Consider the following 14,738-nt stretch of genomic DNA (forward strand, 5'->3'; position numbering starts at 1 on the left):
ATCACTTGTGACTGCCGGTATCAATTCAATGCTTGATAGCTGGTTTTCATGACAAATTGAAGTTCGACAAAAAAATGTTACATATATTTTTTTCATGTTTTTCCCGTAGAACCGATTTCCGCAATCCGATTTGATAAACAATAACTTTTTTGGTAATTTGTTTAAATAACTTTTTATAAACAATTGCAAATGGCAAAAGAAAAAAAACGGTTATTTTTTTTGTGATGTTCGTATCACTTATAATATAATTAATAGTTCGTACTCTCGTGGTCTTGTCGCGTTAATGAGTAAGAATTCGTTTCTTCTCAAATTTACTCTAATTGTCAAAATGAAATAAATCGATAAATCAAGTATATGTAAATAATAAGTAAAGTTCCAAGGAAAGTAATACTATGCCCTAGTTTCTTATGGTGCGAATTGTCCCATAGCAAGCAGAGTTAAAGTCTTCCTTATAAAGGATATAATTCAGCCCAAGTTTCTATAAGTTCTATAAGTTGAGCACGAATTATAGGAAAGGAAAGATCTTGCTCAGTTAATCACAATGAGAGAAAGAACTTAGGTATTATCCAAGTTTATTCAATCTCATGCGCTCACTTTGCAAGGTTAGGAGTGAATACCAGCCTGTGCAATAATGGGCGTATTTATACACAGATTTTTCCGCCTATTTTTGCAGGAGAGTTCTCTTCGAGAAGTTTTCGAATCTTCGAGAAATATTCGCGAATTTTGAGAAATGAATTTTCTTAATTTACATGTAAATAAACATGAATACTAAAGTTTCAACTCATGCAAACTTTACAAAATTAGTGATTGGTCGATTTAGTGTAATTTATAATTATCACAAATAGTATCGTCAACGGTTATTAACTAATAAAGTTAATTAATGCAATATTACAATATTTACAATAGAATAATATTAAAATTTTACATAACTTTATGGTTTATTAATTTTAGAAGTAATTTCTAAAAAGAAATAATCAAATTAGTTAATTACATTTGAATTATAACAAATTTTCATATTTGTAACGGTTTTTTCTGTAATCTTATAACGCAATTAATGGATTAATTATTTAAGATTTATAAATTATAAAGCTATCATTATTATGTATAAAATTAACGCTTTCGTTCTATATACAACTTAATGTTTAAATAAATTATTGATTATTTATTTATTAATAACAGGTATTATTAAACTGTTATTAATGAAACCAATTCTTACTCATGTTTCTTAGATATTCATTTTGAATATGGAGTATTTACATTTTTCTAATAATTAATATTCATAGTGTAATAAACAAATAAATAAATAAATAAATAAGTAAATTAACTTTGCATATTAAAATTCATTATTATTTAATAATTAAATGCAATTCATATTATTATAATCTAAATCTATGTACTAAAATCTATTTAAGAAATGCTTTGTTACATCAAAATTACGTCTAATTAACATATTTTATTAAAATAACAAAAACTATTATATCTATATCTATCAGTCTGTGACGTCACGCTCCTTAATGGTCATGAAATTAGACTCTTGTACTAAGGCAATCAAATAATAGGTGAGGTGGCGCCGTTTAATATACACTGAGAGAAATGACCTTATAAAATTTACGAAAATTCTAGTAAAAATTAAAAAAATTAGTAATATATATATATATTGTAACGGGGTGATTGCTTCGTTTTAATCCGATTATTCGTTCGGTACGCAGGCGTGTCGAGATGCGCGCGGTATTATCGAAATGCTCAAATTAAATAGTCGGAGAGCAGGAGGGGACGGGAGTCAGTCAACCAACTTGCTATTCGTTGGAAGTCATAATAGCGAAATTATAATCAATATCACATGCGAGTTAATTTATTTCCCTTTTCTCTACAGTACACTTGGCCCGTGTGTTTATGTTTACAAAGTACGCGCGCGTCAATAACATGCAGCGTTGGAGCGATTGTAGCTCTTTGTTCGCCGGGTTAGCACATGCACGCTACCGATGCTTACCGAGTACGAGGTATTAGCAATCAATCCCGTGCAATCGTGAGAAAAATAAAACAAAGTCACGATATAAAGCTGGCCAGCTTACCTTTGTATTGAGCACACTACTCGCAACGAGAAAGGAGGCCAATTTGTTAGCGCCAGTCCTTCGTGAGCACAGTCCGCTCTCGATGGCGAAAACACCCACTCACGCTCACTCACATACACTCAGTTGGCGCGAGCGCGGAAATGTCACACCTATTATTCGTAAGATCGGCGGGCTCACTGTTTATTTCCCTTGGAGATCTTTTTTTAGGCGGAAAACTCTGACTTGCTGTTAAACGGCTGAATGATCGGATAGCTAATCCTTGACTGGTTCATTTATATTCGCGCGCGTTCTGTCCCGTCTCTTGCCGAATTCCCTCATTACACATTTTCCCCAACCGGTAGGTGCTGCCCTCGCAGGCAGCCGCATGGTTGGGCTGCTAGCGCTAATAGGACGTTTACCGTCACAATATGTGTGTATACATATATATATATATATATATATATATTATTATTACATTTATTGCAATAATTTTTATGATAGTTGACTAATAAAATATATTATGAAATATTATAATAATTACTATAACGTATAGTAAAAGTTGAAATAACACTAATTACGATGGAATAGTATTATATTTATTATGTACATAACAAAATGTATTGCAGTCATACATGTTTTTAGTTATGTGTATCAATAGAAATTACTATATTTGTAGTAAAAATGACCATTTTCAAAGAATATAACTGGATCACTCAAAATTTACTATATCATATAGTAAGTAAAAATGACCGTTTTCAAACAATATAACTGGATCATTCAAAATTTACTATGTCACATAGTAAAAAGAGGCAGGAAATATAGTTTTATTTACTTGGTCAAGTGTGTAGAGAGCGCACGACGCTGGGTCCCTATTTATGCATTCTTGTACTCGCCTAGAAAAAAATTGGTCGAGAGTGATCGATGCCTGTGATTGGTTGACTTTAAGCAATTGGCCAATTATAAGTCTCTACTCAGGCTCGTGTTTCCGCTCCCGCTAACAGATGTGATTAAGTGTGCCGGTCAAGCAACCAGATATAAAGAAATAAAGCTGTACTGTTTTTCTCTGTAAGTACAATATGACATTAACTGAGGTATTGCTGAGTGTTTGTTGATTAGAAATATTCTATAATAGAATCATCTCTCAGCTTATATTATCATTCACGTTCATGGTATTATGTATGTAATATTTCTAACCTTATCTCCCTCCTTTACATATACCATTCTTCAAGGAATAGTTGCTTTGATTGGATATTTCACTCACTGTATATAACTTAATAAATATTAAAAATGGATAGTGGTGAATAAAGTAACGAGGTAATAAGTGGGTTTTTTTGCTGTTAGTTTGCAATTATTTTGTTATCAATGATGCAGCTTTGGATGATCAAATGATGTCGATGATTCAAGATTAAATTCAAACAATGAAGAAGTCGCTCAATTGTTAATTCCAAATGAAAATGTAGTAACAGTCCATGCAGATATTGTTTCCACAGTAAGTTGAAACTTTATAGCCAATATACAGGGTGTCCCATTTTAAAGGAACCATCCCGAAATTTTCGATGGTTGGCGTTGTACAAAAAAATTGTTCAGACAACAGTTGTTTGGGACAATGGGGGCAACCTTTCTGTGAAATCCGATTTGACCTTGAGATTTATTTTCAAGGTCATTTGAAGGTCAAAGTCATTTTTTGAATAGAAACCCATATTTTTGATCCCGGATTTGGAAAGAGCGGAAAATTCTACGTTCAAATAACGTATTATTTGTGGGGTGCGGTTAAATCCCCCCCCCCCCCCCCGCCTAAGGTCATGTAGGGGTCAAATTTATGATTTTCTTCATGTATGCACAGGGATGATCAGACAAGGTTAATTGTAATAACCTAATAACTCCAATACCCAATAACTCGATAACCCCAATAACCCAATAACCAAGAGATATTTTGAATAAGGACCTCCATTTTGTATCCCGGATTCGAAAAGAGCGGAAAATTCTACGTTTAGATAAAGTATTATGTTGGGGGAGCGGTTCACCCCCCCATCCCACACATAATACGTTATTTGAACATAGAATTTTCCGCTCTTTCCAAATCCGGGATCAAAAATATGGGTTCCTTTTCAAGGTCAAATCGGATTTCACAGAAAGGTTGTCCCCATTGTCCCAAACAACTGTTGTTTGAATAATTTTTTTGTACAACGCCAACCGTCGAAAATTTCGAGGTGGTTCCTTTAAAATGGGACACCCTGTAGAATAACATTCATACAATGAATTTTTACTTATTTGTAGGGTTTGCTCTGCTATATGTAAAACAGGACTGAGGGTAAAGCTATTCTCAAGCACTATTATAGTTCTATAAAGAAAGAATTGCCATTGTCTAAAAACTTACGTAATAGACTAACACGTCTGGTGATTGGAAGAGAAAAGGATCATATTTTGAAAAATGCTTCTGTCAGTGAACAAGCAGAAAAATTTGTGTAAGACCATAAATATGTTGTTTATAAAAATAATCTTAAGTTACGAAATTTGTAAAATAAATTATAACTTCTATGTTTCAGTATTACAAAGCAACGCTTTGAAATTTTATCAAATGAAATAGCTCATATGTTCAAATATGAGTACCCTGCGACTTATTTTATGAATAATAAAATACGACCGACAAGCTATATTATCACAACTTACGCTATCGATATTTGAGTATATGAGTAAATTTCCATGTTTAAAAGTTCAGGATGCCAAAGGATTGATATGAAATTGATTATTATTGAACATCTATAAATATAGTAAATATCACTCATTACAATTTTTATACAGTTTCATCTCGATTTTGATTTATTACATCGCGATAAACAATTTGTATCATTTGAAAAGTGGCAGAAAATAAAATCTACTTTGGTCAAATGTTTAGGACAGAATGGATCAATAAAACTGCAGATGACAAGATATTATTTGGTGTCTTAACATCTGGTGATTTGAGTATTGGTGGTTAAATTAATTCGATTAAATTTGTACTTTTTTATGCATTTATTATTCCTATTGTCTTGTGTAAGTTTTCTGTATATTTTTATAAGCAAACAGCGTGAATAATTTTTTTCTTTATGATAGGTTCATAGTAATTGTTTATAAAGTTAAAATAAATTGTTCCAATTTTTCAGATAAAGAGAATTTTCTCCTTTTATATTTATTGTGCAATATCATCAAACTACCTAAGAGAAGTGATAAAAGAAAACGCACAGAAGATGAAAATTAAGAAAACCAAGAAGCTTCAAGATCATCACGAAAAGAACCATCAAAACAATTGTCATTGCAAGAGCGTAGAAAATCTTTTATACTGCGTGTTGACGTAAACTACAATATTCTCAGAAAAGTATTTTATTTCAATAACTTTTATCTTAAAAGATTTTTCTGATTGCAGGTAGAAAATCAAATACAAGCGAATCTCCAAGAGTTAAAAAAAAACCTTCTCTCAGGATAAAGAAACATTTCAACCTGTTATCGTGACAGTTGGTGCAGCGAATCGTATCAATAATTACCACGTTAATGATCAAATTTATGATGTTATGAGGCTATGCTAGATATGATGGATACGCTGAAAAAATTTCTTAATGAGAGAGATTTGATATTAAGTACAGAGAAAACAAAGATACTGATTTTTAACAAAAAGGCAAATGAAAAAAAAAAAGGAAAATGGGTATGGAAAAGAAAAGAAATTAAACAGGTAAGAACGTTTAAATATCTGGCATTTTACTTTAATGTGGGGGTGAACTTTAAGGATCACATCAAGGAGCTAAAGTAAAAGGGAATAGCGGCAGTCAAGGAAGTCTGGGGTCTAGGAGAAAGAGCACTAAAATGGGATATAGCAAAAACAGAGGCACTGTTTAATTATTTAGTAAGGAGTGTGATTGAATATGGAGTGGAAACATGGAGATGGGAAGAATGAAAAGAACTAGAAGATATCCAGATGCTATACTGGAGATGGGTGCTAGGATTATATTTTTGTACAATTAGATATATAATATATAAAGAAATGAATTTAGAGAAGATGAAGGGAAGATGGGGAGTGAGGGCAATGGAATTTGAAAAAAGGATAAAAGAAGAGAACGATACTAGACTAACGAAAAAATGCTGGCTGGAAAAACAAAAGGAAAAAGAGAAGGATAATTACATAAAAACTAAAGAAAAACATCTGAATAGCCTGGGCCTTAGCTCAATGGAGATTGAAAATTTGGAAAGAAGAGAGAAAGATGTAGAATTAGAGATATTGGGAAGAGAAAGTGCAATACAAGAACAAATCGTAGGATGTAGAATAGAAAACTCGAAATATAATAAAAAGTACAAAGAAATCCAAACATTAGGAAGCCGGAATACCTGACCAAAAGTCATAGAAATTACAAAGAAATTGCAAAAATAAGATGTGGAAACCTGGAAACAGCAAATAAATATTGGAAAACGAAGGAAAAGTGAAGATGCGAGATCTGTGAAAAAGAAGATAGTACGATAGAACACCTCCTAGAAAACTGTGAACTAAGAAAGGAGTGGATATCAGATAGAGCGGGTTATGAACAACTGAAGAGAGAGCTGAATATGGTTTGGGAAGAAAAGAATAGTCATATTATAGGAACATGGGTTAGGAAAATAGAGAGGAAAAAAGTAGAGTGGGAAAGAAAGAATGAATTAGATAATAGCTAGAAGAAAAAGGGGAGCGTTGTCAAACGGAGAACGCAAAAATCAAAAAAAAGCACGAGAAAAGATAGAATAAAATTAGATAATAGATGAGGTTCAAAAGGAATAGGGCTAAAGGGCAAATAAGAAGAGGAATATGTAATAATGTAAGATTTCATGGTATATACTGTATATGTAAAAATATATAAAATGTAAAGATGTAAAAAATGTATAAATGTAAAGATGTAAAAAATGTATAAAAGTAAAAATGTGTATATGTAAAAATATATATTTGTAAAAATGTATAAATGTAAAAGATATAAAATGTAAAACTGTAAGCTTAAAATGTAAAGAAGTAAAAATGAAAAATGAAAAAAAGCAAAAATGTAAAATTATATAATAATATCTATGTAAAATGGGTATCTAATGATATCTAATGATAATGTAAAACTGTAAGCTTAAAATGTAAAGAAGTAAAAATGAAAAATGAAAAAAAGCAAAAATGTAAAATTATATAATAATATCTATGTAAAATGGGTATCTAATGATATCTCTATACCTTTCTTATTTTCTTTCTATTTGTGTACTGTTCTAGCCATCTATTAGTTTATTTATTTATTCATGTTCTTAATTATTTATGCATTTATCTTGTGTATATGTACTGTAATAGACATTAAAACATAACAGCTTCGATGTAGAAAACCAAGTACATTTCTGGGCCTATGTATTTGGCTGAAATAAATCTCATACATACATACGTGATGATGTTTAAAATACTGTCGCGTAGGTAAAGGTTGGATCTTAATCAGGAGGTTATCAAAGGTTGGTTAAAGGGATAACGCCGTTCCGGTTTGAGCGCGTAGGTAAATAACTAAGTTTCTTATCTTGCGTGGACCAGGTTTAAAGAAGGTTTCATGAAAGAGTTTCGGATGTTTGCACTTGATTAAGATTTTTTGTTTGAAAAGACAAATTTATAATGCTTAGCAGAATATAATTCCCGTTCTAAGTGTCCGGGTAGCGAAACTTAAAAATAATACAGTAGTACTATACTACTGAATTACTGAACTACTGCTGCCGGCCTTGCGGATCCTGATCCAGCATTTTTATACCATAGGCTGACGTGTCCCTTCCCTTTCTTTCTGCTAAATTAATATGCGGTGCGTAATATTCACGAAATTGACATGGAGAACGTGCTTAGCCAAATCCCTCTGGCTAGATAGATTTACAAATCTTCCCAGGAAGGTTAACAATTGGCATTATAGGAAGTTAAATTACCAATATATGATCAGTTACCATAGCTCGTCACGTGCATTCTTTTTAGTATCGATGTGACATAGTAAAATATATCATTTTCTGAAACTGTAACCAAATCCTATCAAAATTTACTATTTCAAATAGTAAAAAAAGCAACATAATATAGCTCTGTTTAGTACTAAGAAAACTAAAGTGCGCGCGTGATACCATTATACCGCGTTAGTTACGCTATTATCATTAAAGTTCTTGAATGTAGATTGCATCTTCCATCTTACAAGTGACAAAAAAAATGGCTACTTAATAGAGGATATTCTGAATATAAGAAGAGTTTCTGAACATACGTATATGTAAAAATGCGTGCGAAGCAACTTATAAGTTAATACAATCTGCGAATGTTAGGTTAAATATAGATATCTACTATACTATATAATCTAGCTATATAATTTGATTTTTACTTCATTCAATATCGTCGTTATAACTGGAATATGTGTGTGTCCATGTGTGTGTGAATGTATATTCCAATTATTAACGACCTAAGATAAAATATTAAAATTTTTTTTTTTGATTTTCGAACCGTTACAAAAATTACAATAATCCTATTTAATATTTAACTTTAATTTATTTAATTTTTACTGCATTGAATTAAAAAATTCCTAAAATCCAAAGAATAAAATTTATTGCAACATAATATAAATGTTATGATGTCAAATAACAAATTTTATTGTATGAATAGTAAATTTTAATCAGTCAAATATCAAAATTAATTATAAAAACAGTTAAATTTTACTATGTTCGAGAGTGAAATTTGTAATTTTTAACTTTACCACATAACAGTAATTTTTACTATAAAATGAGTATATCCTACTTTTCTAATATTTGTAACGGGGTGGTTATCCTACAAAATGAGAAATTTATTAACGCACAAACTCCCACGATGCAGAGTTACCCGCCGCTCCGTTAAGCATGTATAGTTATACGTGTAACCGCCTTTACGTTTGCTGATTTCGTTTCAGTGTCTTCTTTCCAACCGAGTTGAACTCATCTTAAGTCACTTGACTTGTGACACTCGATCTATCTTCAGTATGAATGACTTAATGCCTAATCTGCCTAATCCCCTAGACGAAATCGGATTAGGACTTAGGATTAAGCCTTTATAGATCTATTAAGCTAATAGGAAACGAAATGACGTAAACGGCGAATAAAATTAACAAAGTTTAATCAATAAAAATTACAAGTCTTTTATGGGCCGAAAGACTAACGCACGCGAATAGGATTCATAATTATAAATTATAATTCGATGGGAGAGAGAGAGAGATAACTCGAAAGTTGCCGCGAAATCTAACGCTCGGCGCGAATACAAAAATTACGCTCACGATTGACAAAATACTTTCGAAAGTATTTTGTCGCGCAATAATAAAGTGAGGTGCACATACCCTGCGGTGCAATTACGGTGATCAGCCGTAATTGTTGTTGAAGAAAATCAACGGTCGATGCTCCTCTAATCAGCTGCGCTGCCTCGCATCAAAATTCTGCTGCTGCTTGCTGCTGCTTTAATGCTGCTGCTACTGCTTTATTGCTGTACTCACGCACGTATGAAATAGTCCCAGGAAACTTGTAATTTATAACGGGGAAACACAGTACAAATACTAAACACGGCGATACTATCGCGAAATCAGCTGAGGCTTAATTGAAACTTTTAAAATCTCGCGCGCCCTCTCTCTCTCTCTTAGTCGTTCGCTCTAATGTCGCGGGTATTACCGAATCGCGAACGAATCGATTAATCAAATCGACTACCGTTGCATATTTTATAGCAATTTTTACCACAAATATAATAAATTATATAAGTTTATTTTTCTCAGTGTAGAATCTCGAATCTTAATCTCGAAAACCGTAGGTGATGAATCAATTCTAAAACCAGATTCGGATTCATTAATCGAATACTTTCAGAAATATATAATCGTATTTATGTCTTTTTTTTTTGGAGATCGACCTGTGTAGTAGGCAAACGATGCAAAACAAGTGGAGTACGTACACAAAATGATGAACTAAATCTACAAAAAATTGTATAAGTATTATTTTTATCACGATAACCTCATACCAGCTTCTTAAATGAAGTAAGTAGACGATTAGGAGAACTCCTATCCCTTGACTTCTGAAGACCGCAGAGAGTAAACTGAGCACTTAGAAAAGCTCTGGAGTCAGTTGCATCCCTAATGAGATTTTGCAATTGATGGCGCTAAAAAACTTCAAATGTTACTTTTTAATTGAAAGTTTTTTCCGACCAAAAGCAAAGTAGCTTTACAGCAAGCTGATTTTGATAGCAATGGGTATATCAGATAGGCCAACCCATCATAATATAGACTGCCGGATATAATTGACTCAATAAACTTTTTAAGAGACTAATTCTTAATGAATTGATACGGGCAATCGAAGAAAAAGATGAATGATAAGAAAAAGAAAAACAAGAGAATCTTTTCTGACCGACACGAATTTTGTCAAGAATATTCACCCATCATATCTTACCAAAATTATAGCAGAGAGTCTTAGAAGTTCTTTTTGAACTACCCATCCAAGGAAAATATTACCTTATATCAAAAGTGGATATCACTGGATGTTAAAAGTGCGCTCTATTCCTTCAAACACTGTTAGCTGAAAGAGTACATACCAATCTCTTGAGAAAGGAAATAATATATCTTACCTATTACAGATGTTAGATACTTGTTCTGAACTTTGTTGTATTTACATAAAGATTTATTTCATGTTGTATATTTAAAAAAGACTAATGATATATCTGTCATCTAGAGTAAAACTAGATATATTTGTTTATACCTAAGATATGACCTTTATAAGTTAAAATGAGCTTAACAATGGGAATTTTTACAAAAACACAAAAAATCGCTATTTTAAATTTCTTCTAAAAATGCAATTTTTATTTTTAAGATATAATGTTATATACATGTATAAAAACTAGAGTAACATATTTTCGTTAAAAACATTTTCATCTAGTGACTTCATGCGGATTTGCCCAGGTGTATACGAGGTGTGATCAAAAAGTAAGGTGAATTTTGAAATTTAGCGGGCTACGTCCGTTCGATCTTCGAATTTTTTTTTGGTTATGTCGGTACACTCGTCTAGAACATACGTTCCAAATTTCAGCTTTGTAGTATGTTTGGTTTGTTTGTGAGAGGCATCAAGGTTAGAAATGTTTTGCGTGCTCCACGATTTTCTGCTGTCTAAAAACATGGATCAAAGAGTTTGCATTAAATTTTGTGTGAAAAATGGAATCAAATGTTCCAAAACACTTGAAATGCTGAAAGTGGCATACGGTGAGTCTACTTTAAGCCAAAAAAATGTTTACAAGTGGTATAAACTCTTCCAAGAAGGCCGAGAAGACACCGACGACGAACCTCGTTCTGGACGCCCCAGCACATCAACAACTGATGAGAATGTTGAAGAAGTGAAGAAAATAGTGTTGGGAAATCGTCGAATTACCATTAGAGAAATTGCTGATGATATTGGCATCTCATTTGGTTCGTGCCAATCAATTTTGACGAGTGTTTTAGACATAAGACGTGTGTCAGCGAAGTTTGTTCCGAAATTGCTCAATTTCGACCAAAAGAAACGTCGCATGAGCATCGCCCAAGAGCTACTAAATGACGTCAACGATGATCCAGATTTACTCAACAGGGTTATAACAGGTGACGAAACATGGGTATACGGTTATGACGTCGAGACTAAGACTCAATCGTCCCAGTGGAGGCATTCTGGATCACCAAGACCAAAAAAAGCACGCCAAGTTCGATCAAATGTAAAGGTTTTGCTTACAGTTTTCTTTGACTGCAGGGGCGTGGTGCATCATGAGTTCTTGCCACAGGGTAGAACAGTAAATTACCTGCAAGTTATGCGCAATTTGCGCGAAGCAATCCGCCAGAAACGTACGAATTTGTGGAAAAATAAAAATTGGCTTTTGCACCATGATAATGCCCCTGCTCACACATCGTTGCTTGTGCGCGAATTTTTGGCTAAAACCAACACAGTAACGATGCCACAGGCACCGTATTCCCCAGATCTGGCCCCTCTGTGACTTCTTCTTGTTCCCAAAACTGAAGAGGCCCATGAAAGGACGGCGTTTTGCCACGATTGAGGAGATAAAGACGGCATCGAAGGATGAACTAAACAAGATCACAAAAAATGATTTTTTTAAATGCTTTGTGGATTGGAAAAAGCGTTGGCACAAGTGCATTATATCCGAGGGGGATTACTTTGAAGGAGATAAAATAAAAATTGATGAATAAATAAATATTTTTTGAGAAAAATAAAAATTCACCTTACTTTTTGATCACACCTCGTATATGCCTGTTTATGTACGCTTGGGTACGTGTGTGTATTAAACTATAAAAATGGAAACTGGATACTTTTGATTAAACGAATTTCCTATTTATCTATAATTTATATTACGATCGAAATTTTTATTTTAATTATAATTTAGCACTTTTTTGGAAAAACATTTAAAAATTTTGATTTTTGTCTTGAATAAAAAATCCTAATTGACACTTGTAATGAGATTGGTATTTTTTAACAACTTTTGACAAATAGAAAGATTTAATCTTAGCTTTCTCTTAAATAGGACTGAAATTACAATAGCTATTACTTACTTAGTTATTATGACTCCTATATTTTTTTATATACAAGATAGAAGGTGCAAATTATATCTGAACAAAACGTCATAAGATAGAATAGTTAGAAAATGTTCTATTTCTATAAAAATGAAAACTAAATTTGAACAAAATCTATTAGTCTTAGACGCGGTATCTCTTATTAGTAATATATAGTTATTAAAATTAATTTTTTTCGTTATAAGCTTCTAACTTCAAACTAGAATATTAAAATCCTGGAAAGATTTTAATCGAAAGTTTTAGTAACATTGAACCCTATGATTCTTATTCGTATTCGTATGGAGTATTCTCTCTAATGTCAATTCCATATTTCATATAGTAATAACATATACTTAGTGTATTAATATATAAGACAGATTGTAAATAAACTTCGTCCAATATAAAAAAATAAGCTTCTAATGATAATTTTTTTTTGTTTTCAGAATTAGACTCCATGAGTGCGTTTGTACAGAAAAGTTTTCGGTACAGTATCAACTCTTTACGACGTACCTGATTATAATATAAGTTCTTTGTACGTGGATAAATATTCAGATATGGGCCAAGTATCTTTTATACACGTACCAAAAGACTTGTGAAAAATCATATTTCTGTCAAGAAGAAAACAAATGATGTGTTCGAAATAGTAAATTATTATAATAAAAACAAAAACGTAAATTCTATATAGCAGTACCACCGAATCCAGTGTTCAACGGCATACCATTCGTCCTTCAAGATATGAAAGAAAACTTAAAATAGTTACGTAATTAGAAGCGCTAAATTTAACAATGTTTTTGTATATTTCAAAAAGTGAGCTTGTATAAATATTCCGTTTTTCATAGAATTTAAATTATGCACGAAACTAAGAACGTCCATGGAGGCATCGATAATAATTATGATATATATCAAAATTAATATTTACAATTTAGATTGTTTGGAATATTGCATTAGAAGTAAATGTTATAGAGCAATACATTTCGACAGGACTACAGAGGACTATCATTTGTAATTAGATTAATTTTTGTAATTAGAATCTTAAGCAATGAAAAGTATGCCTTATTTGAAAAATATAGGTAAATATATTCATGTAAATATGTTAATAATTACCGACGAATGCGAAAATTCCCGTTTAGCTGTATTATGAAGTCTATTAATATAAGCATGTAAATGTTAGATTTTTACTACATTATATTTATATAATATACATAGTTGATGTTTTTATTAAATTGTGCAAACAATTTAAACTACAATACATATTAAGTAAAAAAATTTCTTTTATTCTACAAATTTATTTTATAATCTAATTCAACAGTGGAATCAATAGCGAACACAAATGATTATGAAAAATATAATAATAATTACGGTGGTGGTATGTACATTCAATATAACAAGAAAAATTTTCTTTTAATTTCCGTCGACTATTTACTGATTTTTTTTGTGTTATGAACCGTCGTCTCGATCTTGTCATATTTGTATTTTATCACTGGTTGAAAAGATTAAGCTTAGACTAAGTTATGCGCAATTATACAACTAGAGGTAAATCATATGCAGGGTTAGTAACGTTAAATGAAGTTACTTGCAGTTATTAAGACAATATATATATTTTGTGCAATCAAGAAATATACAAATAACAGAGAGAGATTCATTTAATCACAACAAAGAAACCGAACTCGCGAAGCTAACTAATACACGTGAAACCATTATACGTATAATATAAAATCCCGCCACAAAACAAGGTATTATGATATCCACGCACAGATCTCAACAAAAAACTGTGTATTACTAAAAAGATCGACATTTATGTCGATGTCCGTTAATTGCCTTTCTACAGTGGTCGCTCTATCAAGTTTTTGTGGCGTCTTTGCAGCAAGCTCGCTCGGGAGCTGGCAAAGCATTGACAAAAAGCTTGGAAGAGTTATTGCTGAAGGTATGCTTTGTTGTGCATAAAATTTTGTTGAGGCACAATAAGCTAGCACTTTTGAAACTATGTCTATCTAGCTAAATTTGGGAGGGGCGGAAAACATAGACATATAAAGTCTAGACCGTATGTTACCATGTTTCGTAGACGCTCCTGTTTAGAGCGAGAAAGAGCGAAGAATTTGAGGACTGCTGTCTCTTTCTAATCGAGTCA

General features: G+C 32.1%; 1 protein-coding gene across 2 annotated transcripts in view; it reads left to right on the forward strand.

Moving 5' to 3' along the window:
• The window catches only part of LOC131664074 (potassium voltage-gated channel protein Shaker), a 1,178,399-nt gene extending 1,164,645 nt beyond the window's left edge, over positions 1–13,754 (forward strand). For both annotated transcript variants that reach the window (XM_058934949.1, XM_058934943.1), the window contains one exon: positions 13,054–13,754. The gene's annotated coding sequence lies outside the window, so the exon portion shown is untranslated. The remainder of the gene's footprint in view (positions 1–13,053) is intronic.
• The last annotated feature ends 984 nt before the right edge of the window (positions 13,755–14,738 follow it).

This window comes from Phymastichus coffea, unplaced genomic scaffold (assembly GCF_024137745.1).
Source record: "Phymastichus coffea isolate CEN01 unplaced genomic scaffold, Cenicafe_Pcof_1.1 PCOF00003, whole genome shotgun sequence".
In the NCBI taxonomy this organism is placed as follows: Eukaryota; Metazoa; Arthropoda; class Insecta; order Hymenoptera; family Eulophidae; genus Phymastichus; species Phymastichus coffea.